This window comes from Macaca nemestrina, chromosome 8 (assembly GCF_043159975.1).
Source record: "Macaca nemestrina isolate mMacNem1 chromosome 8, mMacNem.hap1, whole genome shotgun sequence".
NCBI lineage: Eukaryota > Metazoa > Chordata > Mammalia > Primates > Cercopithecidae > Macaca > Macaca nemestrina.
The window spans coordinates 34,811,722-34,837,656 of NC_092132.1; the positions used below are offsets into that span (position 1 = coordinate 34,811,722).

Consider the following 25,935-nt stretch of genomic DNA (forward strand, 5'->3'; position numbering starts at 1 on the left):
AAGCATGTACTCAATTTTAGAGAATATTCCCTGTGCAGATAAGAAAAAAATGTATATTCTGTGGTTGTTGGGTGAAGTATGCTGTAGATGTCTATCAGCTTCATTTGATAAAGAGTCCAATTTAAGTTTAGAGTTTCTTTGTTAGTTTGGTGCCTCAATTATTTGTCTTAGTGCTGTCAGTGGGGTTTTGAAGTCCTCCACTATTATTGTATGTCTGTCTATCTATTTTCTGAGGGCCAGTAGTATTTGTTTTATACATATGGGTGATTCAACTTTGCGTGCATATGTATTTAGGATAGCTAAACCTTTGTGTTAAATTGAATCCTTTGCCACTATATAATGTTCTTCTTTGTCTTTTTTTTTTTTTTACTATTTTTTATTTAAATTCTGTCTTATTTCATACAAGAATAGCTACATATGCTGTTTCTTGTATTCTATTTACGTGATAGGTCATTCGCCATACCTTTACTTTTAGCCTATGAATTTCATTACATATGAATCTCTTGAAGACAACCAAATGTTGAGTCTTGTTTTTTGCCAATTTGCCACGCTTTGTCTAAGTAGATCATTTAGGTCAGTTAGGTGATTTATGTTCACAGCTAATATTGATATGTGAAGTTTTGTCCTTGTTATAATGATGTTAGCTAGTGGATTTGTGTAATTGCTTTACAGTGTCTGTGAGCTTTGTACTTACATGTGCTTTTATGGTAACAAGTATCTTTTTTTTCATTTCTGGTAGCAAGTATTTTATTATGGTAGCAAGTATCCTTCTTTCATGTTTAGAATTCCTTTGAGTATTTGTTGTAGTTTCAGTCTGGTGGTGACTAATTCCCTTAGTGTTTGCATGTTCATACTAACCTTGGATATACTGATGACTTTAACTCTTCAGTGTGGTCATCTTGTATATTATATTGCAGGTGTTCTCTGTACTTCCTGTATCTGGATGTTGATCTGTCTATCAGGATTAGAAACATTTAACTAAATTATTACCTCAAACATATTTTCCAACTTGTTTGCTTTATCTTCTTTTCTCCCAGGAATGGCAATACAACGTAAGTTTTATTGCTTTATATAATCCCATATTTCTCGAAGATTTTGTTTAGTTTTTAGAATTATTTTTTCTTTATGACTGGGTTAATGTAAAAGATAAATCTACAGTCCTGAAATAAATTCTGCTTTATCTAGTCTATTGTTAAAGCATCCAATTGTATTTTGAAATGCCTTTAGTGAATTTTTCAATTCCTGAAATATGATTTATTGTTTCTTTTTTAAATATAGCTATCTCAGCTTTCATTTCCTAAATTCGTTTTCTTTTTGTGTGTGTGTGTATTGGATTTCCACTTGCTCATGGATCTTGTTGAGTTTCCTTGCTATTGATTTTTTGAATTCCTTGTTACTTCAAATTTTTTGGTTTGGTTAGGATCTACTGCTAGAAAGATGATGAGATCCTTTGGAGGTGTCAAGACACTCTAACTTTTAGCACCAACACAGTTCTTGTGCTGATTCATTGTCTTCTGAGCAGGCTGTCACTTCTTATTTTTGAACTTACTATCATTTGAATAGGACATTTACTTTTTTAAAATTCTTGCTTCCTTTGGGGGTATGACTGTGGTGTACGTTGCATATGATCATTTGGCTTTATTTCTGGGTGCTTTCAGTGGGTTGAGATCTGTATGGGTTTCTTGGTTGTTGATAGCTTCTGTGCAATGGCTTTCTCAGAGGCTGCTTGTTGTAATGATGGTTTGGATGTATGAGCCAATATTATCACCTGTAGGGCTGAGGGTGGGGAGGTCTCAGGAAGCTTATCTTTTAGACTAGCACTAAGTCTTTCTGATAGCAAGTTTTTATTTGGTGGTATAGTTCAGACTGCCACACTGTAGGTGGCCCTTAGAGTAAAATCCAGTTCCAGCTCAGGTAGGCTGATGTTGAATGGAGGCTCTCACTCTGATAGGGGTGCAGGAATGTGGGGATACAGGAATAAGAGGAATGAGGGAGACTGTGTTAGGATGAACTTAGGTCTTGCAGGAAGGGGCTTGATGGAGTAATAGCTATTCACTGTGAACTGGCAGGAATGCAATCCACTTCCCTATTGTGCCCCTGTTGCAGGGCTTACAACCAAAGTTCATAGAGAATTCATCCTTTGGTTTCCAATCACAGTGTGCTTATGGGCTGAAGACATAACTCTCTGAGGGCCAGCACCAAAATGTTCTTGGGGCAAAGCCTCTTCCCCAGTCCAAGGCAGCCAACCTTTTGACATGTCTGTCCTCCATTGCTGGGACACTGTCGCTCTGTGTAGGGAAGAGAAGTTGGACCCTGCCCTCCATGTAAGTTCAAGTGGCAAAGGCTCACTTTCAGTGGAAGTGGAGGTGTCACAAAAAATAAAAAGATAAAATAAAGAAATAAATAACATAAAAAATGCTTTCTCTTCACTCAGAGAACATGCTGGCCTTTAGCAGGAAGAAGCACTGCTGTGTCCATAGCAATGTATGGGGTGTGTGAGATGATACCCTCTCTATGTCTATGCCAGGGTATCACTGTTGTTTTCTTCAGAGATTGCCACCATATCTGTGTTTTCTTCATCCCAGTGGGGCTCTGATGGGCTGCAGAACTATACTTCCTCCCTTATGGGTAGCTCACACCCTGGGGAACAACCAGTCCCTTGTACTTGCCATGTCAGAGTGGGTTTGGGGTACGTTTCTGAGGGATCTGATGGTATGGTGACTAAAGGGCAGAGAAATCCCAGGCAGAACATTGTCTCGCAATAGGTGCTCAACCGGGTTGGTGTCTGCCATCCCGGTTCGGGTCTCAGAGGAGTGCAGGCATGCCTCCACTTGCTGGCCACCCAGATCTCTGTCCCTGAGAACTTCTCAAATCACATACCACCAGTGTTTCCCTGGTTCACAAGAGCAGAGAGACTCCACAACTTTTTGACAGTAAGAAGATCGTCAAAGTGGAGAGGGGAAGCAAAGAAGCACTTCCACCTACCCTTTCTGTGGGGCTCCAAGTTCCTCAGGAGTAGGTCTCTGCCAGGGTCTCGCTGTTTCTAGTTGAGTTTTCTATGGTAAATTCATTTTAGAGTGGGATTTGTACTCTGCCTTATTTTTATTTTTAATTATGTTCTGTATTATACAACATTTTTATTCAAGTCGGGTTATTATTTAGCATGGTGACTAATTTGAAAATTGTTCTATATTTTCTTAGTGGCAACAAATGTTCTTTGTATTTCTACAGTTGGAGTCAGACATGTGGACAGTGGTGTTGAAATCTCAATATCTAACTGTTTATTCAATGAAAGCAAAGAATGGAGCTTGGCTGGGACAGGATTACTTATTTCTTCCTTTTCTGTTGAATAGTTCCAAGAGTAAGTTAACAGAATTTTTGTCTAAGTAATTCCCATGGCTCATACCACTTTGTTCGTCTCAAGCTTTAGGCTAGAAATGAGGTCAGGTTTGTAATCTCTTAATTCTGATCCAAGAAAAACTTCAAGGCTACGATTGGGATAAGACTGCAAAAGCATTTTCTCTCTCTCTCTTTTTCATTAGAAGACTCAGAGTAAAGGGTATAATATTAGGTCTGCCTCTGGATGCAACAGGGCATTATAGAAATTTCCATTTGAATTATATTTGCTTAATTCTTTCTCCGTATTAGCTTTTTTTTTTTTTTTGTCAATGAGAAATTAAAAGATGACTCTCCTCTTTTATTCACTCTGCATCTTCCTTGGACTCAGGATTTTTTAATTCCTTTTAAATTCTACACATACATTCAAACTAGCTTATTAACTTTCTCAAATCATAGCTGAGAGCAAGAGGCAAGTTGAAAAGGCGCAGGCACCCTGCGAAGCAGAACTAAAGTCAGGAAGCATTAGAAGGACATAGTAAAATTGATATGCTTTAATTAATGAAAATCTGCGACACTGAGAATATATTATGCTTAATGGCTTACTGTTTAACAAGCAAACATTGTGACTAATACATTTTATTAACAGATAACTTTTTTCATCCAAAATACTAAGTGTACCCTCAATAGTACAACTTAGTTTTGGACATTTCTTAAGGCAGAACACATGTTGCTAGCTAAATATGGACTAAAGGAACTGTAGCTCTATACCCTTTCTAGTGTTAGTCTGTTATTTGTGCACATATCTTGCTCTGCTTTAACTTGGTTGTGTGGACCTAAAAGTGAGGATGATATACTGTAATTTTCATGCCTTTTGGACATGGTTTAAAAAATGCTGGACATTAAGTGTTTGAAAGTCATGTTGCCTGTGCCACTTTATAGTATGATATATTCTACTATATATATCTTACTATGATTACAGTGAAAGGAGATTGTTCAAATAAAATTACTCATGGTTAAGGCTGAAATGGATGATTTAAATAATTGTTCTAATTCACTTTAGGCAAGTGTTTTATTTTGATACCTTTTAAAAGAAAAAACGAAACATATTTACAATGTGCAGATAGAATGGAGCAAATTTATAATGTGAGTGTTTGGAAGCCTTTACGAATCAGATATCTATAACAGTAATATTTATGTCAATATGAAATAAGTGTTGATTTATTAATACAATCATTGTTTATCAAGTGCCTGCTATGTACCTGTCATTGTGCAAAAATGGGAATAAAAAGTGAGAACTGATATAGAACCTGCCTTTATTGAGGTTGAAATATAGCAAATTAGGTTGGGCGAAAAGAAGCAATTTAAAAGGAATGATATTGGCGCTGCTCATGAAGGTAAAAAGCACTGATGCATAAGATGACACCACCTAGGGCAAGCTACTTGAAGAAGGAAGTAATGAGAAGAGACTGAACAATGACATGATACTGCCAAGTGTGTATGATACCTACATCTCATTCATACAAGGAAGCTTAGATCTACACAATCCTCCTCACCCATCTATACTGAACACTATTTACCAATTTAAAATAATCCTATCACCTGTTATGCTAATATTCAAATTCTTCTTGGAGATTTTAAAAGAAATGAAAAGTAAGTGCTAAGTTGTCAAGTGTGAAAGATTGACTTTCTGATTAAAATTCTTTAAATACTAATTGTTCTATTATCATAGATAAGTACTAATTCGTACACACCTAAATCACACAGTTCATATTTAATTACTTCAAATTATCACACAGAAAATATTTTGATAACTATTTTAAACTCTTCAACCACTCAGAACTGATATGACCCCTGAAAATCAATGCCCATTTGTTTTCATTTGTTTCCTACTGCAATGGTGAGTTCCCAGCACGCTGAGCCTGGCAATTTTTCAGGGACAATCTAAGAAATTATCTGGATTAGTTATCATCAGCACATAGAAAACATTCACAGTTATGTTATCCAGACCACATTCTACAAACCCACACAAGTTAGAGCAAATTTTCTTACATAGATTCTATATCTTCTAGCTATATCTTCTTCAACAGAATTGAAGCTAAAATGTAAGAACACAGAAAATTTGGGAATAAAAGGTGGAAAACATATATTAAAAACATGAACAAAAGGAAAGCTAACATTTTTACAAATTACACTGAATGAACATTAAGCATTTTTAAAAGTCCTAGAGATATTCTTTGGAATAACTAGAAGTTATGAGAAACTCTTTTGTTTTATAATAACTAGATCCTAAAACTACAGATTTTTTAAATGCATTTGCTCGTTTCAAAATATGTAGAAGCTATCTCCATGAATCCTTGCAACACCAGTGAAAAAACAAAGAAAGAGGCACACAAATAAGCGAGAACTCAGCCTGATGCTGAAGGTAGATGAAAACTAGGGTACCCAAAAATTTGTCCAGGAGACAGAAAGCACAGGGAGTCAGGAGGCCAATTATGAGGGTCTTTTTCATTGGAAGAGAAACAAAGAAGGAAAGACAAATCTGACAACATTTAATTTGATCTAACATTTAGATGTACATATCCACAATGATGGTGACATGCATAACAGCTTTACTGCTTTAAAAAATTCACTACACTTCACCAATTCAACTCTCTTCCCATCCTGTCGAACTCCTGAAAACCAACGACTTTCTTATCATCATTATGGGTTTGCCTTTTCCAAAATGTGATAAGATTAGAATCACATGTGTAGCTTTTACAGACAAGCTTCTTTCACTTAGCAAAGTGCATGTAAGTTTCCTTTATGTCTTGCTGTGGCTCAATACATTCTTTCTTTTAATAATTTAATAATATTCCATTTTATGGATATGCCACAGTTTATCGAATCACCTATTGAAGGAATGTGATCAATGGATACAAAACAATCTTGATCAAAATCTCAGGAAACTAGATACTGAAAAACTGATTATAAAGTTAATATGGAAGGGGGAAAAACCTAGAAAAACAAACACAATGCTGAATAAAAACAACATCTGAGGACTTACATTAATAACTAGTATAAAACTACAGCAATCAAAACAGGATAGTATTGGCAAAAGAATAAATTTATAGATTGATGGAACTGAATACAGAGTCAAATAATACAATTGGGCTTTCCCACACAAAAATAGAACCTAGACAGAGACTTTGCGACATTAAAAAACACTTAAAATGAATCTAAGACTTACATATAAAATACAAAACTATAAATTTCTAGAATAAAACAAACATAGCAGAAAAATTATGTGACCTTGAGTTTGGTGATGAGTTTTAGATACAACCTTAAAGGCATAGCACCTAAAAAAAAAAAAAATTGATGAATTAGATTTTATTAAAAGTAAAATCCTCTTTATGAAAGTCACTGTGGAGAGAATGAAAGACAAACCATAGACTGGAAGAAAATATCAGTGAAAACACACATCTGAACAAAGGACTTGTATACAACATATATGCAGATCTCTTAAACTCAACAATAAGAAAATAAGCAACTCAGTTAAAGGATGGGCAAAATATTTAACAGACTTGAAAGAAAATATACAGATAGCAATTAAACATATAGAAATATATTCTATACACCTTGTCATTAGGATATTGCAAATTTAAATAATGATGCTACTACACACCTACTAGCATTGCTAATGTCAATTGAAAAAGAGAAAATATCAATTGATACGAAGGACGTTGAATAACAGAAATATCTATTGAGTGCTGGTAAGAATATAAGATGCTACACCACTTTACAAGACAATTTGGTAGCTTCTTAAGAAGCTAAACATGGTCTTACCCTATGATTCAGCAGTAACTATGTTCTTGGGTGATCCTCAACTGACTTGAAAGAGTGCATTCTCACAAACATTTGCTCATAAAATATTCATAGCAGTTTTTTATTTGAATCAGAAATAGGTAATTCAGTTAAATCTGGTTCCAGTCACTGAGTAGGAATAGTTCAAATGTATAGCTTTTATTTTAATTTGCTCATTTCAATTTGTTGCCGGTTTGGAACCTGGGTTGTAAGGGTGATGAGTTCATTATAGTTTCATTTTAGAGAAGTCAGTCATCAAGTGAGTATACCTAATCGATTGTTGTATATTTACATGTTTAAATCAGGAGAAACATCTGAATTGCTAGTAAATATTTGAGCTTGAAATCAAACCAACTTGGTTTCTTGGTATTGTGTATATACCAGACTTGTTTGACTTGGACTATTCATGCAGCCTGTAATTAGCTGAAAAAAATATGTTAGACACATCAGGTTAGGTAGAGTTGACTTCAATGAATCAGAGCTGCCAATTCTGACAAAAATAAATGCCTCTATAAAGAAATATTGTGCTTACAACTACAAAACTAAAGTGGAGAAATTAGCAAATTATTTTTAAAATAAAAATGCCTCTACCTCCTGGACTCAAATAATCTTACCACTTCAGCCTCCCCAGTAGCTGGGATTACAGGTACATTCCACCATGGCTGGCTAATTTTTATTTTTTATTTTTTGTAGAAATGGGAGTCTCGTTATGTTGCCCAAGCTAGTCTCAAACTCCTAACCTCAAACAGTGCACCCACCTTGGCATCCGAAAGTGCTGGAATTACAGGCATGAGCCACTGTGCCCAGCTGTGTTATTTGTTTTTAGCTTGTTGATTTGTTTAAGCTCCTTATACATTCTAGATATTAGATCTTTGTTGGATAAACAGTTTGTGGAAATCTCCCATTCTGTAGGTTATCTGTTTATGCCATTGATGGTTTCTTTTGCTATGCAGGGGTAATTTTAATGGAATGTGACACATATTCTATGAATATATGTAGGGAACTTTTTATGGAAGATGACACATTGGCATAGATGTTGTAAGTTCCTTCCTCTCTCTTTCTCTCTCTCGGGAATGCCAATGTGTCATAGGTTTGGTCTTTTTACATAATCCCATGTTTCTCAGAGGTTTTGCTCATTCTTTATTCTTTATTTTTAATCTTTATTTTTATCTTACCGATTTGATTGGAAGAACAAGTCTTCAAGCTCTAAGATTTTTTCCTCAGCTTGTTCTAGTCTGCTGTTAGCACTTCTGATTGTATTCTGAAATTCTTATAGTGAAATTTTCAGTTTCAAAACTTCACTTTGGATCCTTCTTAAAATGGCTATGTTGTTTTTCAGCTTTTGGGTAGTTTTACTGGATTTCTTGGATTGGGTTTCAACTTGCTCTTCAATCTTGAGCTTCTTTGCCATCCAAGTTCTGAATTCTATGTCTGTCTTTCAATCATTTCAATTTAGTTAAGAACCATTGCTGGGAAGCTAGTGGACTCTTCTGGAGGTAAGGAGACATTGGCTTTTTGAATTGCCAGAGTTCTTGCGTTGATTCTTTCTCATCCAAGAGGGGTGGCATTCCTTTAACTGTGGTGGGAGTTGAGTATAGTCAATTGGCTTCATTTCTGGGTGCTTTCAGAGGGCCAAGGCTCTGTGTAGGATCTTGATGTTGTGGCTGGATTCTTGCACTGGTTTCCACAGTGGTGTATATTGGCAAAATATTTTTGATATTTTGATCCATTTTCCTTGGCCTCTAATAATATGAAATTTTATAGTGGAAAACAAAAAACAAATAGGGCTTTGAACTCCTAATTACGTTCTCTTTTCATAGAGCCCACTGATTCTCAATTCCTTTAAAGCACATACAATTTTCTCAATGTAACTTCAGACTCTGAATTTTGTGTAATTTTCCAAATAATGATAAAGAGTCCATTGCCCATTTTTAGCAGATGATTTCGTATAACACTCAAAGTATGAATTCATGGTTCAGAATTATCCTGAGTCTTCAAGACAGCATCACACGAGACACAACTCTATTCCTGTGGCTCCAAGGAAGTAATAACTTTGAATGTAAATAATGTTGGGAAGATATTTGTATTAACACAGGTGCTGTAGATGTTTTATATGAAATATTTTTTTCAAGTAAGTTTAAAATAACGGCCAAAGCAAAAACATTCTTTAAAATTGTTTGAAATATCTTTGGAATGCAACTAATATCAATAAAATTATAACTAATCAAAAGAAATATATGGAGAGTGGTTAGATCTAGTTACTAATTTACCAATGCATTTAAACATGCATTTATATTCCTGGGTCCCTATGAGGTGCAATGGGGACCCAAAGACAAATTGAATAGTCATTGTCCTCAAGAAATTTGAAGTCTATGGACAGAAGACAAAAATGAAATTTTAATGAACTGTAATAAATGCTATCATTATGTAAATGTTACTAGGGTACAAGGAAGAATCTATCATTCTGACGTGTGTGAGTGAGTGTATTTGTGTGTGTTCATTGCTTGAGGAGTTAGGAGCACAGTGGGATTTTTCACTGAAGGTTTTCCAAAAGAAGTTTAAGCTGAGATGTGGGGATGACATTAGAGATAACCAAGGAAGGATCACTGGAAAGATATTGCAGGCAAAAGAATGAAAATTGTAAGGATTGGGGGCAGCAGAGAATATGAAACCATCCAGTAATTGCAGGTGTTTTCTAGTGCTAAATAAACCTAGTAAAATCATCCAGTGGTCAGTACGTCCTGAAGTTACAGGTTAAATCTACAATAACTGGAGGATAAAAGACTTAATATGAAAACCTATTTATTTGGCCATCCTACTGGGTCACACATTCCAGAATCAAATGTAACAAAGATGTCTTTATGCATAGTATAAAGAATGAAATAAAGTATAACAAGTATTTTGTTAAAAACTTGAGTGGAATTTTGTTAATTCCACTCAAATGCAGATGATCATAGTATTGAATTATTAGTTTTGGGGGTTTTGTTTTTGAGATAGAGTCTCACTCCAGTCACCCAGGCCTGAGTTCAGTGGTGTTATCACCACACACGGCACACCTTGACTTCCTGAGCTCAAGTGATTCTCCCACCCTTCAGCCTCCCAAGTACCTGGGACTACAGGCACTTGCCACCATGCCCGGCTAATTTTTGTATTTTTTGTGGAGAAGGAGTTTTGCCATGTTGCCTAGGCTGGTCTCAAAGTCCTAGGCTCGAGTCATCTGCCTACCTCCACCTCCCAATGTGCTAGAATTACAGGCGTGAACTACAAAGCCCAGACTTGAATACCAGGTTTTTGTTTTAAGGTAACTTTTAAGAAGATTGTGTTGACTCAAAGGGCAAAGTGTATACAATGGAATAAAAGGAAAACTTTTTCCATATATATATATGTGTGTGTGTGTGTGTGTATATATATATATATGAATATATACAACTTTCCTGTTTCATATACATATAGAGATACATAAACACACACACACACAGACACATACACAAAGAGAGAGAGGGAAATTTCTCGTAATTTAAAAATAGCACTGACAATGAAACATGTAAAAACCATTATACAATTATAAAATTAGTATGGATATTCAAAGATAATATTTATTCCAAATAAAATGGTAAAGCTTTTATAGTCATTGAAATAACAGTAGCTTAACAGGTTTCTGGAAGGAAGTACTTAAATTAGGAGCACCTAACTAGTAGCAGCTATGATGTATTTTGGTACTCCAGAATCTGTGATGGGGAGTTCATAGTTTTAGACAACGAGGTAGATGTAAGGCATACTGCTTTGGGATTTACATTTATGATTTTTAATAATCTAAGAAAGCAGAAAGGAGAAGGAAAAAAAAAACAGAAAAAATCTAAATAAATTTAATTGTTACATTTTCCAAAGCAGTTGGTAAAATTGTTTGGAGTCCAATACATGTAGTATGATTTGTTTTATCAGCTAACCCTGTAAGATACATTCTCTTAACATGGAAGACATTTACAATGTCAATTGTCATTTATTCAGCAGGGGTCAAAAAGCTAACTCCTCAGCCATGTTCAAAACAGTCTTGAACAATTGCCGAAACTGCCCTTCCCACAATGCTAAGTAGCACCCCTGTCTTTTTGAAACATGGAGTGAATATAACACTTATGACCTCTCACCTCACAATGTCTTGATTGGCAAATTGAGTGAAGGTATTAATCTTGTTCAGCTTAGATATAGGGCTGACTTTGGGGCCAGCTTGGAAAGAGGACACAATTATTTTTTACTCTTCCATGTAGGAAGCTCTCAGATTGCCAAGGCCCATGGTTGTGCAATTGTGAAATGGACTGGGTATGTAAATCTGCCTAAAACCTTAAGACTGAGGTTTTAGCAAGTACTTTTACTAATACACCTAAGTTATATCCTTATTCCTACTTTATCAATAATAAGGCATACATTTCAATCTTTACTTGCTAACTCCACTGATTTGAAGATGGATACAGTTGTGAGGAAAGGCATGATATTTATTTGATCATAAAACTTCCAAAGATAAATAAAAATTCTTTCCGGGAGTATTTTCCAAAACTAAAAGATTTGTGAGTTAATACAAATAATTCATACAGCTACATGCTACCTTTTTTACTAAAATTTTAAATTATTACTGTTTTCTTTTTCAAAAGAGTTGCTTCTGTGGCTATACAAAATCTTTAATCCTTGAACCAAATCAAATTAAAATATCACTGAACATAAAACTAAACCAATTATGCAATCAATTAAAATAATATAATTAAGAATTCTCCTTTTTTCTTTTTCATAAATGTTTTTTACATCTGAGTAAATTCTTAAGTTTCCTAGATGCCTGTCATCACTTTGCTTACATTTGTGTAATTCAGTTCATTCATATGGCAACATCACAAAATTCTGTTGATATTTAATGTTGCATTAAGATTTTAATTTTCTTTAGCCTAAAGCTATTTAATGTATGCTTCTTTCTACCTCTCTTGTATTTCTCAGTCTCTAGTGTTGGAGAGAAATTTGAGGGAATATTAATGCATATCAGAGAGGAAAAGAGAACAACATTGATTTCAGAAGTAATTAGAAAGTATGCCTCCTTTTTCATGCAACATACTCTAACAAAACTCCTTAAGTTATTCACTGTATTGTACATCTGTGTTTTCCATAGTAATTATATAAATAAAGCAGAAGTAATTTGGAATGGGTATATTTTGTGATTTTTGAAGTTCAAACTTTATTTGGGCTGGATTGAAAATTATCAGAAAGTTAAGCATCTAGTTTTAAAAGGAAAATTAGCATACTTTATTTTCATCAGTTTCCTTTCTTTGCTATTCTCTTCCCTCTTTCTTAAACTTATTCTTTTTCATTATTGAAAGCTTCAGGAAAATATCTTCTGTGTCATAGGTGCCCATCAGCTAGTGATTTCATGCTGCTTACCGCACACAGTGTTTATTACCAATTTCAGTAATTGAACTAAGATGTTTATTGAACTTGTAGCCAGACAGTTAAGTCCATACCTGATGACTCACTGTCTGTCCAGTGCAGCACTGAAAATTGGAGCACACAATCCCTAGTTTTAGCACAGGTTAAGTAAGACTAGACTTACAAATTTACCATCAGTCTTCTTTCCCTCCTATTTTAAAAAAGAAACCAAAAATAATTGTGACTTCTATTACAGATCTTATTGTATATGCTGATTCTGAAAACATGCATTCTCTTTCTCTCTCTCCCTCACACAGACACACACACGCACACACACACATAAACATACACACACATATGGCTGATGTGCTGTTTTATGATGCTAGGAAATTAATAGGGATCACAAGGGCCTATTGCTTTCATTTTCTTATATTTCAGTTCGTTCTGTAGGCATTTGTTGAGTTAGAATATAGAGGATACAGAGATAAATAAAAAAACATACTTTGTTTCCTCTGGGAATTTCAATTTACTGGGGTAGACACATATGCAAATAAGTAATTAAAAACTGCTGTACAATGTATAATAATATTATTTGAGAAGACATTTTCAACATCTCACCTCTATCTACTCAAATCTTAACACTTCAAAGAGGCCAGTACTGGAATGTTTTTGACTAAAGGCTTTCCCTAACTTCTGAAAAATTAGCAATTTACTAGCATTCCAGAGAATTAATAAACCCTACAGATGACAGGAGTTAATGTAAAAATACCCTGCTTTCTTACCTTAGCTAGACTGGACATTATGTGGGATTAAGCTTCCGTTGTCCACAGTAGTAATTTGTTGGATATTTTTTTTTTTTTTGCTTCATTCTTTTCCCTGTATCATTTTTCCATTCCTGTATTTTCTGATATCAACTCCCAAATAAACTGCTTGCACTCACAACTTGTTGCTGAGTCTGGTTGTGCAGAATCGAACTAAAATAATTGCCTAATAAATGTTTAACTTATTATTATTGTGCCCATAATAAATGTCTACATAAATAATACATATCTAATTTATTATTTATTATTAGGATTATGGAGGCATTGCATGTTTAAGTAACCATAGGCAGTTGTGTTTAGGGAGTTCTGAGAGATGAAGAAATAGTAGTTGACATAGACCAACTTATGATGGAGAAAATAATTTAAAATGTGACAGGGTATCACTGAAGGTTTAAATCAGGAAAATGATTTATTTTAATACACAGGTCATAAAAGTGGCCTTAGTGCAAAGGGAGATTGGACACGTACATGTACATCCCCCCTATACACACACATACACATACAGGAAAACAGAAGAGATGATTGCAATGACTGACCTAATTATTCTCTTTTCTCTGGGAATACAAAACATTTATCCCTTAATGTGCTTTTATGAATGGATCTGAAGTGTTGTCCTTTTAAAAAATAAAATATGCATAGCCTCTATTACACACCAGATATGTAAATGTACAATGGAAGACAGACTGACACTCAAACCCGGTTCTGCCCTCAAGTAAAAAAATAGAACATTAGTGAATATCAGTATTCAATGGATGAAGAAGGATAATCCATATTGAAAGGGTTCTGAGAGCCTGGAAGAGAAGTCAACGGATAGGAGAGTCGGAATAGAGAGATTGGTCAATAATCACAACCAGCACAAAACTCATCAGGTAAGATAAACACTGAAAATAAGATATTTAATTTCAACATTTTGGTGCCAAACACATATCCCAATTAACAAGGACAAACAAGATTTATGACATTTTTCACTGTAATTTAATAAATAGCTACCAGAGTTTATAATTTATGAGCAATGCTCCCACATGATGCTCATCCTCATATGCTGTTTTCCAAGTAAAAATTTCTGTCTTAAGGTGACAATATGAATAAATACACAGATGGTTTGATATTCAAGGCAATGCTATGTTCTGAAATTATGTACTTTTTAATATTCTAGTCATTTAATAAATTATCAAAAGAGATCACAACTGATAACACAAAATAAAATATAAAATAAATTAATGTTAATTATAAGGCCTAAGAAAGGTAGTACATCTAAATATTTTAACACTTTGTTGATGACTCACACCTTACCCAAAATATAAACACTTCAAAATTTTCTCTAGTTAAAAGAAGAAACAAATTAGCACACAAATATACCACATTTCACCTTTGGTCTTTCAAGTGAGCAAATGAAAATGAAGGGAGAAGCAGGAAATGCAATATTGTATGTGTCTGCATGTATGCTGTATATATGGAGAAATAAAGTTGAAGGTGAAAAGTCACTAACAGACAAGATAAAATCTGATTAAACCCTTTACATTTGTCAGGGTAGACACCTTCAGACTCCTCAGACCTACTCACTTCTGCTATGAAGCCCCATCCCTCTTCCCCTCCTTCTTCTCTTCCTCCTTCATTTTTCACGGGCTCTCCACCCTCCTCCAGAACATTAGAGAGTCTAGAAGTCAATACTCCCTGGTGGAGCTCCTCTTGCAGGAGCTCCATTGCTTGGCAGATACTTGACTAATACACCTTTGAATTGCCTGTGATCACTGGCTATGGTGTGGTGCTTTTAGATGTGGACATTGCCAAAGAGGAGAAAAAGGCAGCCCTAGCTTTGACCTAGGAAAATACTAACAAAAAATCAATACAATGGTTGTACTAAAATACAATAAATGTATTTTGAACAATTCCACAATTGCTTATTTTTACATAAAGTAGAAACGTATTGAACTACTATCTTTTTTTTGGCATTTGTAATTATATATCATTTTTCTTTCTTCCTTTAGTATGTGGTTCATTCAAATGCAAATAGATAACTGGATAAATACAAGTTAAAGGTTTAAATTTTATTTAATACATACAACAAAACTACTCATAAAGCCATAACATATTCCTAAAATAGTAGTGCTGAGTTGGGATCAATTTCTTATTAAAAGTCTTCAAGTAATATGCAGGAATTCAAATAGATAGGTACAATAATCATCTGGCACCTTTACATTACTCAAGTATGTGAGATTTAAAGGAGTAGACCTGTTTGTTTCTTTTTTATATAAAAATTTCCATAACAAATGACGAGAAATTCAATGTAAAACTGAGAGAAGACAGATATCCATATATTTCTAAGCAATTGAATATGAGAAGCCCATATTCCAGGGGCAATTTTAAGAGAAGAGCTTTGGATGATTTGGAGGCTGCCATCAGGGTCAGAAAAGCAGTAAAGATGATCCTTCCTTAAACTATGTATTCATGACTCTTTATGGACTGTTGCTTCTGCCTGAACCATCAACCATATACTGTATACAATGTTTCCCAAGAAATGACTCTCATGGCCACTGGGAATATTTTTTAAAAAAGCAGAGGGCAGGGGAAAAAATCACTTCATATAACCAGTAGAAGATATATAAGCAAATAAACATACAGGGAAAAGCCTCAAGTAAAAGAATAAGTTCAGCACTAAGGACTTCAAGTTATTTGCATAAATGTAAGTTCGTCTATCAAAATAATTTGTATTTATTCTCATGTCATCACACAACAGATAAATATTAGCTAGGGATGTGAATCACATGGCAAATTTTCTTCAGTGATCTTTACAAAGAAAATTAACATGTTGAATCACTAGGAAAAATATGATGGACATCAAGAAGACAAATTGTATAGTTATTAATTCTAAAAGTAAGTATTTTTTCTATGACTTTTGAAAGATGAAGTCCAGAGCAAGTAGAACTCTTACAAATCATAAGCTGATATGGTCTTGCTATTAATTTTTTATGTTTTTATTTATTTCTATTTGTTTACTTCAAATTTTAATTTTTGAAAAAGTAATTCTTTGGGTTCAGATAGACATGGAGAGAACAAGAAAGTCCACTTGTGGGTGTATAAGCAACAGATACGCATGCATATTTTCACAAAAATTTATTCACTAGAATGATCATACCAGCATTATGTATCTTTAAGCAGTATATATTCTCAACAGTCCCAAACTGGAAACTATCCAGATATTTCTATCAAACATATCTAGATGGTCACCAAAATTATAATGAGTACATTATACTATATTCACTCAATATAATATGTGTATATATACAAAGGAATAAACAATAAAACACAACAACCTATAGATTAATCTCACAAACATGTCATTATTTAAAAGGAGCCACCTAGGATAAATTCTTGAGGAGATGAATATCCCATTCTCTATATGATGGTCTCATTTCATATTGCATGCCTGTATCAAAACATTTCATGTACTCCATAAATATATATATCTACTATGTATCATAACATTTTAAAAATAAAAGAAGCCACACACATAGATTATACACCGTATGATTACTACTTACAAAATAAAAAGGCAAAATTAAAATACAGTATGAGAAATAAAATTGATGGTAAAACTCTAGATAGTATTTCTGACTGCAAGGGGGTGCAGAACAGAAATATTTCAGAGGCAGAAGTTTATTTATATGTTATTTTTCTCCATGCATATATTTTCAACATAATAGCAAAAGAAAAGGTTGTGTCCAATCTCTGCTTCTGCAGTGAGACCTCCACCAACTCCTGAACAATGTCTCACCAACCACATAGTCTTTTACAGCTTTCCAGATCTTCTCTAGTTTAATGGACATTAGCTCGTTTCCTATTTTTAGTTGTTATAAAGTTTTGCAATAAGTGTTCCTCTGTGTTATTTTATATGTGTGCGACTATAATACATCAATAGGATAATTCCAAGGAGTAGAATTGCAGCACTCTTAGTAAGAGTGTTTGTCCGTAAACATACTGCCTTTCATTAGGGATGTACCAAAGCATACTGTCAGCAATATATGATATAAAGCTTTGACAAGTAGAACAGTTTGATCAAACTTTTCTTTTTTCACCAAATTATTATGAAATTTGTTGCTTAGTGTGGTCTTAATTTTAAATTCTCTGATAGGTGATATTTTTACATGTCCAAGGGTCATTTGCATTTTATTTTCTCTGAATTGTCTACTTATTTGCCATTTTTTCTATTGGTTTATTGGTGTATGTATCTATAATTTAGGAAATTCATTTCTAATCTATGATATTGGCTACAAATGTATTTTTCCATTTTTATTTGACTTTGATTATGACATTTTAATATTTATTTATGTGTTTAATAGTCTATGTAGTAACTTTTATCAAATTTCTTTATGGTTTCTGAATTTTGAGACACCGTTTGAAAAGTTTTTTCCATCCTAACATTCTAAAAATTTAAGCGGTATCTTTAAGTTCATTAATTATAAGAAGCAAATTTTGGATCCATATGGCACTAATTCTATTTTTTTATTAGGATGTTCATTTCACATTCAGAAAATTGTTCAGAATGTATGTTTTTGATAATTTGTGTACATTTCTCTAAGTATACCTATATAGATATCACATTTTTAAAAGGTATATAAAAATCTAATGTTTCATTTAAACTTTTACTTTAAAAATAAAAATATGTTAGGCAAATGAGAAAAAGCATATCTGGGCATCCTAAGCCCTCTGTAAGAATCAGACAAAATTGTGAATCTCACACATGATATCCAAACGTGATAAAAATTTTTCCCAGTCTTAGTTTCTAACATATATAGATACATATATACATACATTCAAACAAATGAATGACAACAAACAAACAAATAAGTAAATAAATAAGTATAGAGTAATAGTTGAGAATATATGTTTTATTCTGGGAGTTGCAGAGGTTAAAGAAGTTTACCAAGAAAACAGAAAGAGACAATTAATTGTAAGAGAAATAATAAAGGACTTTGAACTTAAGTTCATGTTGATTCCTTTTTATCTGCATCTTTCTCCTTTTCCCTTCTTGCCCATTCCACCCAATTCATCCTGAACTTATATCTGTTTATTCAGCTTTGAATCTTCTTCACCACAAATTGCCTGCAGAAAATTTATGTTACATCTTCCTGATGTTCTTTTTTTTTGCCGTTTGTCATGACTAATCCCTACTCATTCTTCTGAACTCAAATGCATGCCTTTAACATGAGTTCCATTGCATTGGTGTTCCTTGTTTTATGTTTTAATTGTATTTCAAAGCTCTGATTAGATATTTAACATACTAAAATAGAACAACGAACACTCTTGCAATCATGTAGCAAGTTGCATTTATATTCACCAATTTGGTAGTTCTCAAATTTGAATAGCTTGCTTCTGGGCAAATAATATGTTCATGTTGGACTAAGGTTGATTCGAGATGAAATGTATCTTCTTTGGCCCTGAAAAATCTAAGAGGTGGTTAAATTTGGCCAACTCGGTTTTAGCCCTAAGGGGATAAAACAGAGACTCTAAGAAGATGGCAGATTAAAGCAGCCTTAAAAAAGCCCCTGTGAAGTCTGTCTTTTGTGCTAACACAGGGAACATGTGAATAGCAATAAAATTTCTCTCTGAATAACAAAGGAGACTAAAAGATTTTAGTGAAAGAAGCTAGTAAAGAACGCAGTGGCACAGAATACCTTGGCCATGCATGGAGTACTGGAAGGAATCTTTGAAGGATAAACCAATACATGGAGAATTTCAGGTAAAGCATCAAAGATATATTCATTTATTCAGATTATGTTTCTTTATTGCCCTGCTTAGGTCATAAGTTATACAGATCAAGTAGAAAATAAAATAAACAATCACATTACTTATGTAGGGCTTTATGCTTTAGGTAATATGGCGTATTTATCTGAGGGAGGATATTTATATAACTTAGATATCACCTTTGTTTCAGACCTATACTATCATTAGCATTTCAGGTTAATAATTTGAAGACTGCTCTTTACTTGATATGTTCCTTTACGGTACTCAAAAATTTTTAATTTTTACTCGAATATGCAGGCAACTACCTACCTCTCTATCTTGTAACCTCTAATTAAATAAGATATAAGAAGACTACTTTAACAGAGGAATTATATAATATTCAATTTATATATTGTATATCAAGTCCTCACTAAATCTCAGCTTTTATCAGATATTTCTGTCTAATTACAAAACTCAGAGGAAATGGGAAGAAAATAGGTTAGTAGAATGTTCTCCTGCCAGAAAAATAAATGTCATTCTCCACCAATTTAATGGCCTATAGAACATAAATAAATTATTGTTTCATAGACATACAATGGAAGGTCTAAAGATGCCCCTCTAAACCTTCTGAGTTCCAAGCCAAGACACGAAAATTTTAAAAAGCAACAAAAACCTATGAACATTTTGTTTTTTTAAATTCCACAGATCAACACTGCTTTTCTATATACTCACCATTTTCTGCCTTTTCATAACGTGATTAAAAAAAAAAAATACTGTATGAGCCTCCAAGTTACTGTGGAAAGACAGCTTCTGCTCTGGGAACCTCTTTCCACTTATGCCAAGTGTCTTTAATGTTTTGATTTTTCCTCTGTTTTATATTTATAACCAACCCTTATCTCATATTTCTGCATGTCTTTCAAGTGAGGAACTAACTGTTGTTCTGAAAGCGTTTGATGAATGTTTACACATCGGAGCCTTAGAAGATACAGATACTGTCTCTCTGCAAAACAGAGGACAGGCAAGCCTGTATATGAAGTAAAATCTGAGAACACTTAAAGTTCTTGATATCTCTTCCTGTGGGAGTCTAGTCCATTTTCAAACTGCCATGCAGACATACCTGAGACTGGGTAATTTATTTATAAAAAAAGAGGTTTAGTTGACTCACAGTACCATATGTCTGGGGAAGCCTCAGGAAACTTACAATCATGGCGAAAAGGGAAGAGTCATGTCTTACATGGTTGTAGGTGAGAGAGCAAGCAACAGTAGAGAAAACTGCCTTATAAAACCATCAGATCTCATGACAACTCACACACTATCATGAAAACAAAATGGAGGAAACTGCCCCATTAATCCAATCACTTCTTATCAGGTCTCTCCCTAAACACCTGGGGAGTACAATTCAAGATGAGACTTGGGTGAGGATGCAAAGCCTAACCATATCATTCTGCCCCTGGTCCCTCCCAAATCTCATGTCATCACATTTCATAACTGATCATGCCTTCCCAACAGACTCCCAAAGTCTTAACTCATTTCAGCATTAATTCAAAAGTCTAACCCCGGGCCGGGCGCGGTGGCTCAAGCCTGTAATCCCAGCACTTTGGGAGGCCGAGGCGGGCGGATCACAAGGTCAGGAGATCGAGACCATCCTGGCTAACACGGTGAAACCCCGTCTCTACTAAAAAATACGAAAAAACTAGCCGGGCGAGGTAGCGGGCGCCTGTAGTCCCAGCTACTCGGGAGGCTGAGGCAGGAGAATGGCGTGAACCCGGGAGGCGGAGGCTGCAGTGAGCTGAGATCCGGCCACTGCACTCCAGCCTGGGTGACAAAGCAAGACTCTGTCTCAAAAAAAAAAAAAAAAAAAAAGTCTAACCCCAAGGTCTCATCTGAGACAAGGTAAGTCCCTTCTGCCTAGGAGCCTGTAAAATCAAAAGCAAGTTAATTACTTCCAGGACACAATGGGGGTACAGGCGTTGGATAAATGCTTTCACTCCAAATGGGAGTAACTGACCCAAACAAAGGGGCTATAGGCCCCATGCAAGTCCAAAATTCAACAGGGCAGTCATTAAATCTTAAAGCTCCAAAACAATCTCCTTTGACTCCATGTCTCACATCCAAGTCCTCCTGATGCAAGAGGTGGGCTCCCATGGCCTTGGACTGCTCTGCCCCTGTGGCTTTGCACTGTACAGCCCCACTCCTGGCTGTTTTCACAGCTGGCATTGAGTGTTTGTGGTTTTTCCAGGTGCATGGTGCAAGCTGTCAGTGGATCTACCATTCTGGTGTCTGGAGGATGGTGGCCCTCTTCTCACAGCTCCACTAGTCAGTGCCCCATTGGGGACTTTGTGTTGGGGTTTCAATCCCACATTTCTCTTCCTCACTGTGCTAGCAGAGGTTCTCCATTAGCACTCCACCCCTGGAGCAAACTTCTATCTGGACATCCAGGCGTTTCCATACACCCTCTGAAATCTAGGCAGAGGTTCCCAAACCTTAATTTTTGACTTCTGACTTTTGAGCAATTGGGAGAAAGCATGTCAAATGGGAATGGGAGTTCTCACTCTGGTCCAAGGATTTTATCTGGAACTAGTAGCCTAGTTTTCAGGCTGTAGACTGTTCTTGGCTTGAAGGTCAAGTTTGACTGGGGACCTATCCCTGTCTGCCTAGGAATTTGCCTGCCTTCTGTTGCTATCAACACTAAATAAAACATTGATACAATTTATTGGCTGTTACTACAAGAGTGTAAGTTAATTAAACATGAATATCTAGAACCAAGCCAAAGCCAATTAAATATCTAAATTCTTTGTCTCAATTTATTAATATATACTTTCAAATTTATACTATAGCTTAAATTAAATATTGTTGTTTTGTTTATCAACAGTATTGACCTATTATTTTTTTCTACTCAGATACCACAGTTTTTTTGGGAGACAATTTTCTAAATGGTTTTCTATCGCATGTTTTGTAAGCAGAAGCACTGATAGTTTCTATTCTAAACTGTTATTGCCTATATAGTGAAGTACTTTGAAAGGTACAGGTAGCATCTCCTTCTTAAGCAGAAGGCATATTTGTTCATTCTCCAGTATCCTTTCAAAAAAATTCTACCTTTTGAAGCATTTTGCTTGCACCTGTTATTAAAAATCAGTTCCTTAAGCTTGGGGTTCCTCATCTGTGACATAAACCTACTGTGTATACAACATGTACCTGGGCCACTCTATGTCACTCCTCAGGGACTTGGAGGATAAGAGAAAGCAATATAAACTTGAAGCTCATGCTGCTTGCTGTGATGCGAGTGATCTCTGACTAAAGAGTTCCATCTGTATCTTCTGTCAGCATCTAGGAAACTGTGGCAGGATAATTTGTCAGTTTGAATGTATGGTAAAACCTTATACCCATCTCACGTTTTGAAAGTTTTGTGATGCATCAAGATTTATAGTTTTAAATGATTGAATTCATAATCAAGGCCTCAACTAAATAATTGTCTTACTAAGTTAGAATATTAATTGAAAGAAAGTCATTAATTTCTGAGATAACTGAAATAGCTAATAATTAGCACCATATTCTCTAATTAATAACAGTTCAAGGCATAAAACCTAAATGTGCTAAAAGGAGACAAGATTTTTAAAAATTCAGTAAAGTGTCTTGTTGATTAAGAATTCTGCTTATCTATCTGCCTTGCCTGATGAATTGATTTAATTTCTTCAGTCAGAATGAGCTAGAAAGAAGACAGGGAAGTAGAGTATTTAATTTCAGTTACAATGTTTTATTTTTCATATTTATTTTTGCCTAAAAAGAAGAACCACTTAATTATCCCCTCCATTGCTAGAGAGCAAGACATAGTTTTATAGTTGAAAGACTTAGTAAATATTTTAAAACAGACCTGGAAAGTATTTCTAATTTTACACAACTAAGTGGTACAAATTAAATCAGAAATTCTAGACCATTTAGACACTTTCTATTTTATCGTCATATTAGTGACATAAGTCTGTGATACAAAAGATATTGTAGATTTTGAAAATATTCAAATGTATGCATTTTTATTGTTATGAGTTACATATGCTAAAGTGAAAGTGTTGGTTGTTTAAGGATTCTAATATTGCTAATTACATATGACGAATAAATTTCAAAATCATTACATATCAATAAAAAGTTTTTAAAGTAAATTGTTGAAAAATATGTATATGTTTAACTTAATATTTTAAGTAAAGTTAACTCTTAAACAATAAAATCTTTAAAAATTAAATCATAATTATTTATTAAAAATAAAATTAAAAATTCAACAAACTTATCTGATTCAAGATCCAGTGTAACCCTATTATTAAAATGAGAAGGTAAACTTAAAAGCTATTATACCATCACCTAAAATCCATTTCTCAGTTCATTAAATTACTTCTTACAGGTCACTGACTTTCTTCCCTCCCCCTGCTTTTTTTTTCTTTGCTTTCCTTTTTTGTTTTTTGAAATGGGGTTTCACATTTGTTGCCCAAGCTGAAGTGCAATGGCACGATCTCAGCTCACTGCAACCTCCACCTCCCGAGTTCAAGCGATTCTCCTGCCTCAGCCTCCTGAATCGCTGGGATTACAGGCATGCACCATCATGCCTAACTAATTTTTTGTATTTTTAGTATAAACAGGGTTTCACCATTTTAGCCAGGATGGTCTTGAACTCCTGACCTCAGGTGATCTGCCTTCCTCGGTGTCCCAAAGTGCTGAGATTACAGGCGTGAGCCACCAAAGTTGGCCAGGTCACTGACTTTCATTGTAGAATAAAAAAGGACTGAGTAGACTTTTAAAAAATCGTTGGTTACCTAACTCACAGTTTGAAAGAGTTAAAGTCATCAAGCATAGTCAAATGCCTTGTATGAGTCTTATTAAAATTACCACTGTACTGGTTGTCCTTTTGATCATTGCTGCAGTAGTGAAGTAACACTCATACAATTACAACAATAATAATGAAGACATTAAATGTCTGCATCCAAAAAAGAATAAAGTTTTAAGACTTGATTATCATTTGGAATGACAGATTTTAGAAATTACAAAACTACCTTTAATGGAGCACACATGAAAATTTGGGAAATCTCTCATGATTAGGTACAAACATCGTTTAACTCTTTCAGTATCCAAAAGGTATCCCTTCATAGAGTACCTTTCCTTCTACCAGTGAATACATAGTTGTGTTAGTTATTTTTTTGCCACATAACCAACCAGGCCAAAACTTATTGGCTTAAAGAAGCTAATATGCATGCTCGTTATTTGGAGCTGGGATTACTGGGCAGTTCTTTTGATCTCATAGGCCTCATTCATGCAACTGCAGGTTGGTTATCTGCTGGGTGATGCCATACACATACACATATATTTAGTAATAATGGCCTCTGGCCACACGTCTTGGTATTAAGGTTCTAAGGAACAGAGAGAAAAGCATGCAAGGCCTCTTGACAACCTGGCCTAGAACTGGCACCCTATCTCTTCTGTGTCTTCTATTAGCAAAATTATATCATTAGACTAACCCAATTTAAAAGGTTTAAGACATAGATTTTATCTCTTAAAGTCCCTTTGCAATGAGAATGAATAGAGAGAGGAGAAAATTGTGGCCATTTTTTTTTTTGTAATCTACCCAAAGATAGTATATAAGGTAGAAAATTATGACAGCAAGAGTTGACCTTCAAATTGCTTTGTGTTAATATAATTTCAATTGCCCCCATTCACAGGCTTGAGGGTTATAATGTTATATATATTCACCTACCTGGGAAAAATTGTTACTGGCACCATGGTAATTTTAGTAAGTATTTTATAAGTAATTTTAATATTTTTGTTCTCATATATCTGTGTGTGTGAATGCATGTGCATGCATGTGTGTTGATGAGTGAAGAATATGAAACATCACAAAAAAAGGAGAAAGAAAATCATGCTCAAGACACATAGTATGCAATTGGAAATTTAGATTTCATTGGTATTGTAGGGGAACAAATAAATTGTGGCATCCTGGTGACTCTGCATGTGTCCATCCATATAGGCCATGTAGGCAAAAGTTTGAACCACAGCTAGTCTGAGCCTTGGTGGAACAACTTACGAGGTTTCTAGAAGACAAAAGCCTTCTCATAAAAGGATATGAGAAAATGCCATGAGGTCGTATCTACTCACCTTCTTATATCACATGGGAGGCTGTCATGCCTCCGTTTCTCATTATTTCCCAGGTTCTGATGAGGGATGAGGCTTTCGGCTCTGTGCCCCTTAGGTTATAGCTGCAGTCTATAAACATACTTAACAACTTTCTAGCATTGAGTGCTCAAGAACAGAGTGTCTCTTTCACTGCATTGTCAACTAGCCCTTTTTGTTTGAGTTTTACACTTTTGAGTGTGGGGAACAAAGAGCACAGTGCATTGTCTCCTTTTGCTGTTCTTCCTTTTTCTGGCCAAGTAATAAAATGTTTGAATCTAAAAGGGACTTGTCATATTTTACTAGCTAAATCTGTCTGACAAGCCTTGGCATGGGCCTTGCCTGCTGCTCTGTGCTTGGCAGGGATATATTTAGAAATATGGCTGCAGCTATGTTCTGACTTATCTCTCTCCTCTTTTGCTCATCTTTCACCATCACAAAAACTGGAAAACCGCAGGTAGTGTTTCTCCCTAACAACAGTAGATAGCATACTATATTGAGTTTCCAATAAAGCAATTGACTTGGCTTCCAGAGCCCTGCATCTTGACAAGGATTGTTTGAACCCCTGTGAACAAAGCTATCCTCACAGCCTCCTCAAAAAGATTCTTCCTTATCAACTTTGAATCAATATCATAATAAGAAACATAAACCTTAGTGTTAT

The 25,935-nt window shown here is 34.8% G+C and overlaps 2 long non-coding RNA genes across 7 annotated transcripts in view; one reads left to right on the top strand and one right to left on the bottom strand.

Annotated features, from left to right (window-relative positions):
* The window catches only part of LOC139355781 (uncharacterized), a 58,883-nt gene that overhangs the window by 31,412 nt on the left and 1,536 nt on the right, over nt 1-25,935 (bottom strand). Inside the window, exon 2 of one of the 2 annotated variants that reach the window (XR_011606826.1) lies at nt 22,323-22,462. The exons of the other annotated variant lie outside the window; for it this stretch is intronic. This is a non-coding gene — a long non-coding RNA (uncharacterized lncRNA). The remainder of the gene's footprint in view (nt 1-22,322; nt 22,463-25,935) is intronic. 2 annotated transcript variants of the gene reach the window in all.
* LOC139355780 (uncharacterized) overlaps nt 1-25,935 on the top strand; it is a 98,353-nt gene that overhangs the window by 7,161 nt on the left and 65,257 nt on the right. The window contains exon 1 of one of the 5 annotated variants that reach the window (XR_011606822.1): nt 426-3,361. The exons of the other annotated variants lie outside the window; for them this stretch is intronic. This is a non-coding gene — a long non-coding RNA (uncharacterized lncRNA). Of the gene's footprint in view, nt 1-425; nt 3,362-25,935 lie in introns of those variants that run through there. 5 annotated transcript variants of the gene reach the window in all.